This window comes from Lipotes vexillifer, unplaced genomic scaffold, assembly GCF_000442215.2.
Source record: "Lipotes vexillifer unplaced genomic scaffold, Lipotes_vexillifer_v1.1 scaffold112, whole genome shotgun sequence".
Lineage (NCBI taxonomy): Eukaryota > Metazoa > Chordata > Mammalia > Artiodactyla > Lipotidae > Lipotes > Lipotes vexillifer.
In genome coordinates this window covers 3,983,722-3,989,721 of record NW_006776285.1, presented here as the reverse complement: position 1 = coordinate 3,989,721, position 6,000 = coordinate 3,983,722, and positions in this window count along the sequence as shown.

Genomic DNA, 6,000 nt, shown 5'->3' with positions numbered 1-6,000 from the left:
TTTTAACTAACTTCTGAAAGCAACTTAAACGTTCATGTTAATACTTTTACTACTATCATAAAGAATCATAAAGAGAGCTCTCTATATATGAATATTTCATGCCACTTAAGAGTGATATTAATTGCCAATATGATAGCCTCACCTGAATACTATAAACCAAGTATTTGGTGGCTGGTCTGCATAAGTCACAGTGTAGTCAGCAAAAGCAATCTTAGTTTCTTCATCTCGATAGCATGGATAAGATTCCATAGACTTGCACTTACTTTTAAACATTAGTCTAAAAATTTAAAAATAATTTAAGTACCAATGGCAAAACAACTTCTAAAATAGATTCTATTTACAAAAAAGAAATAGGCAAAAAACAGCATAAAATATCGTAGTACATTGTTGGCTAGATTGAGTCCTTCATCAAATGGGGGCTCGTGGTGCACGGCACCAAAGCAGGAGAGCCCATTCCAGATTAACCATGATGTCTATCAAAGGTGCCCAAAGTTATTTGAAGTTCTAGTCAAGAGAGAACCTAATTCATGATCTAAGGAGTAACTGAAATTTATAGATGGGAAATCAGCACTAAAGTTCAACCTATAAGGGTGATGAAACTAGAAGCAGGCAAACTAGCAATAAAACTGGGTGGAAGCCACTGAAGGTCTGGGGTTGACCTGAGACTCAATACTAGAATGGAGTTTAAAGTGAGGAATGGATTTGGAAAAAAGACTAAAAAACCCCCTAAAAACAGAGGCCACAAACAAGGGGAGAGTGCCAGAGTTTTCCTTCTACATGATTTCTGGTACAACTGAGGTTTCTCCATGTTTGACCCCTGGAAGCCTGTGGCATATTCCAGAACACGATGGAAGTGATGAGAGAGATCCTCCAGGTCCTGTACCTCCCACTCTGCCAGGAACCGGACCCAGCCTCAGCAGCACCAGGAATCTCAGGTCTTTTATACAATGTTTTGGGTATTAGCTGGGACAGAAGCTATAATGGCCATAGGAATGGTTCTCTGTTAGAGGCCTAGACAGAGCTAGAGGTGCTCTTGGCTTCCAGAAGGTGGATGGCTCAACTATACTGTCACGGGGAAGCAGAGCCATAGAGATCCTCATAGAGGATAGGATTCACATGCTCCATTTGATCACTGGTCTTTGGTGGTGGGAGGAAAATGACAGGTCTATATTCGGAAGGATTTTAAAAAGCTTTTCAAAATAATGACAAGAACAAAGACCAGGGCGATTATATATTCTGGTTCTTTTGGGGCAGTCCTGGTTTAGGCTCATATCCCTGGCATAATTATTAATAGTGCTCCCTCGTTCCCTGTCAAAGTGTCCCAGTTTGGTTGATAAATAACCTGATCACCCTCACTAGGAAGTATGACGTGATGGTTGGTCAATGCAGAGTACCCCTGTCAATCACATGGGGGCTGGCTGAGTCTAAATGCAGGAGCTGGCTGAGCCAGTACAGGAACTAAGCAGGCCACATAGGGAACTGAGTGCAATGGGTCCCACCACGATTCTAAGAGAAGGGTGCAATTTAAAGGCTTTCCAGACTGTCACTGTTTCCATCACACATTCTACTATTTTTCATATACCTCAGGAAATTCTGAGTATAGGACCATCAAAATCCTGATGTACCATGTGGAATATCTTAAATGACCCATAGAGAGATATCCCTGACATAATCAAAAGATTTAGTTTTAACTCTGCATCCTAGGAGAGAGGGAAAGTTGTATTGGAAAACTGAGCCTTGCCCAAAGCCAGCTGTTGAAGTTGTGCCCCTACAGGTCCGAGAATGCAAGGCTAGGCTCAAGGACCTCAAAGTTACTCATGTACTACTACTAATAATAGCAATATTTATAATAGCTAATGTTGTGTAATGGCTCAATCTGTAGCATTGTGCTAAATAATTTTCCAGGATCACCTTAATTTATCTTTTCAACTTTATAAAGGAATGAAGTAGATATTATTATCCTTATATTACAGATGAAAAAAAACCTTAATTTTATGTTCAGAGAGGATAAGAAACTTACCCCAGGTCACACATCTGATAATTAGTAGAAGTGGGGTTAGCATTAGGTCTTATACTAAAAGATGTGCTTTTGACCATGTAATTAACGCCTTCTAGGATGAGGAGGTAGCTTTGGATGCTCCTGACATTTAAGTTTAAAGATGGGTGAGACTTGTGAGTTTCATCCGTTCAGTAGATTGGGGTGTGCAACTCAAACTATTGAAAGAGCATGGCCAATATCTGCATTGGGTATTCGCTGAGTTTCTTTCTGGGAAATGCTCTTGGCTATGGTAGAAGGAACACATGGAGAGGAACGCCAGCTCCCTGAAGGAGTTATGCCTGTGTTTCAAATACACCTCCATAGTGAACTGACCTGAGTCCCTAATAGGGCAACACATGATTTTAGCACTCGATTTACATGAAAATTAGGTGTAATTTCTGGGCCAGAAATCTTCCTCACAATGTTGAAGCAGCTTGGAGAAGGAGGTTCTTCGTGCTCCTCTGTGTCTGTCCGAACAACTGGGGTCTTAGGCAGAAGAGTACCCGTTTTAGAAAACAGGCTTCTGGAGCAAAAGTTTATTCAAGCTGAATTATCAGGTGATAGCAGTATCCACAGGTCAGGACTTGGGTGAGGTGAGTGAGGTACTCACTCTCAGGGTTGGGAAAATACAAATTTGGATTTTTTCCAAATTAAAAATTTTTTTGACATTTGGCTCATCATGAAATTTTTTCATTAACTTTAGGTTTATATGTTTACATATTTATATGTTTATAGGTTTATATGTTTGCATAATTTTCTATTTGTCTCTTGCTTATAAATATAAGTCCAATCGTTATTTCATTTTGACCTTGTATCCAGAAACTTTTAATTTTCTCATTAATTCTAATAAATTCATGTAGGTTTTCCGGCATTTTCTACATATATAACCATGTTGCCTGTAAACAGTGGTTTTATTTCTTCCCTTCAAACTCTAGTGACTTTTATTTTGCTTTATTGCCTTTTTGCCCTTCACAAAATTCCAGGATTATCTTGAATAGAAGTGTTTGGTCAGGCGTCTTTGTCTCATTCTCAAACTCAAGAAAAAGCTTTCAAAATTTCACCACTAATCATGTTTGTAGTAATTGCTGAGAAATAGTAGATCCCATAACATACTAAGGAAAGTCTTCTCTAATCCCAGTTTGCTAAAAAATTTTAAAATTTTGAATTTTTGTTAAATTTTTTCAAATGTTTTTTTCTGAACCTATCCAGAGAACCGAGTGATTTGTTCCTTTTCCCTGTTAATGTGCCAAATTGATGAATTTCCTAATGTTAAACCACTATTACACGTCTTAGATTGGGAGAGCCACTTGGTTATAAGGTATTATTCTTTTAATATAATTCTGATTTTGATTTGGTAATATTTTATTACATTTTTTCATCTAATTTCACGAGGGCTATTGGTTTGCAATCTCACTTTTTTTACTGTCCTTGTTGAGTTTTTTAAATCAAGGTTATGAGTTGGTAAGTGTCTCCTCTTTTTTTCTGTTCTCTGGAATATGTGTAAGATTAATCTTATTTCTTAAATTCACTTGTGGATCCATTAGCATATTGTTAGCGAATGTATCAGGTATCCTTGCCCTACCAGTGTTTCAGATTATTACTTTCACCATTTCTGCAATAATGCTAGAACCTTAGAACTCTTTAAAGCTTATTACCCAACTTCTGCATTTTGCATTGCTAAGGTTAAGAATTTACTCTTACATATGGCTCTTAGTGTGATTGTCCTTTGAAAATAGTGTGTCTTATTTCTCTGGTTACTTTGAAGGTTTTTCTTTTGGCCTTTGGTTTTCAGCAATTTGACTACGATGAGGCTGGGTATGGTTTTCTTCGTGTCCTTCCTGCATGGAGTGTGCATGCAGAGTCTCTTGAAAATATGGGTTGATGTATTTTATCAGTTTTGGAAATTTATCAGCTATTATCTCTTTACATTCTGGGACTATAATGATACAAATATTAAACTTTCTAAGCATGTTCCCCATGTCCCTTAGCTCTTTCCTTATTTTCCACTATTTTTCTATTGACCTATCTCCCGTTTCACTAATCTCTTCGTCTATTCTTCCTGATCTGCTGTTAACTAATTAAAAAGTTTTAAATTTCAGTTGTTAAAAATCTTAGTTATGTAATTTCCATTTAACTGTGTTTTATTAATCTAGACTTTTAATATATTTTCTCTTTCTTTAACCTTTATTTTCTTGGGCATTTCCATAATACTTACCTTTAGAGAATATATATATATATATTATATATATATATATATGATTTTCTCTTAGTTTTTTCAGATTATCCTGCTTTGAACATGGTTTGTGGTTAAAATGCAGTTTTCCTAAGGCTCAATCTACTTCACACTTGTCCCTGTTTCTAGAATGTTGTCCTCCAGGGATTTCAACTGACAACTTACATTGTTTACTGGAGTCCTCTCCCCGAGAAGGTCCTAAACTCTAACTTTTATCTCTTTAGCACCAAAAGACTTCAAAAAAACTCTGTTTTGCTTCTCAGAGGTTTTATGCTTAGGGTATTAGATAAGTGCAATGAAGACAAACAAAAAGTAGGAAGTGTGGAAGTTCAGAAGCAATGGTATGTTTCTAGCTGCGATGATTAGGCAAAACTCCAATATAGTAGCATTTGAACTGGAACTTATAGTAAGATCATTACACCGCTTTACCTTAAGAAAGGTACATCATTAGGTTACAGTAAGAAACAATAAGAAAGATTACAATAAGAAACATCATTACACTGCTTTACCTTAAGAGAGAAATCGCATACTGTTCTATATTCTGTTCCAGTACAGCCCAAACTTTCTGAAGAGTATCTGCAACACTGGTATTTTCCTTTGTGCCTAAAAATAACAATAAAAAATAGCAATATCAAGGCTGTAAGGTGCCTGAAAAATCATGTTGTTCTAAGCCCTCCTTTTACAGGTGAGGGGGTTGAAACTTACCAGTAAGGTAATATCCAAAGTCTGAAGCTTTACTAGCAGTAAACCATGTTTAAAACATAAAGCTAGGAACCTCTAGTCAAGAGCTCTGCTCACAATTTTATGCTGTTTCCCTTCATCTTTAGTTTAAAAATTATAAAATGCTCTTTGATCTAATTGAAGATACTCATCAAAGCATTTACAATGAGAGATCATTTATCACACCAAAAAAAATCCTTATGAAAGCTCTTGTGTCAGAAAAAATAATCCATCCAATTTTTCTAAAAAACAATGGCTAATAGGATCTCACTGAAGCTTAATCTAATTCTGAAGCTTAATCTGAAGCATAATCCACAGATGGCTTAAGAGGTGATTTGGCAAGAAAAATGCAAATCCATAATAAATGCCTCAAATTTAACATGTCAGAAACTGACTTTTTTTCTCATTATCCTAATTTCTTCACAGTACTTACTCATATCTGAAATCAGTATCTTAATATATTTACTTTCTGCTATATGCCTGTGACCACTACAACACAAGATTCATCAGAGCAGAAACCTTGTCAGTTTTACTCTATAAGGCCAGAATCTAGAACAGTTCTGCTAAACTGTTATTATTCAATAAATATGTGTTGAGTGAAAGAATTATTCAATAAATATGTGTTGAGTGAAAGAATGCAAATGCTATTAAAATATTATTAAGCTGCTCATTTTTGTCTTTATAAAGAGAAAACAATCAATGTATGAATATAATTTTTACAGCATATATGGACAATATGTGTATTTTACCACATATTTAATTGGATGAATTTATAATGAATTTTTTTCCTGATAGAAAAAATATAAAAATCAAGCGACAGCAATATTTTTCTACCACAAAACTATGCAATATAGTTTGTTTCTTTTTACACTTGTGTATCTATTGTTTTTATTGCTTAGATGAACATTTTGATATTTCTCATTAAATGTTTTGGGGATATTTTTACAACAAAATGTTTCAAAATATACTCAAAGAATTCTATTGGAGGCAAGGCTTTTTCTCTAAAAGC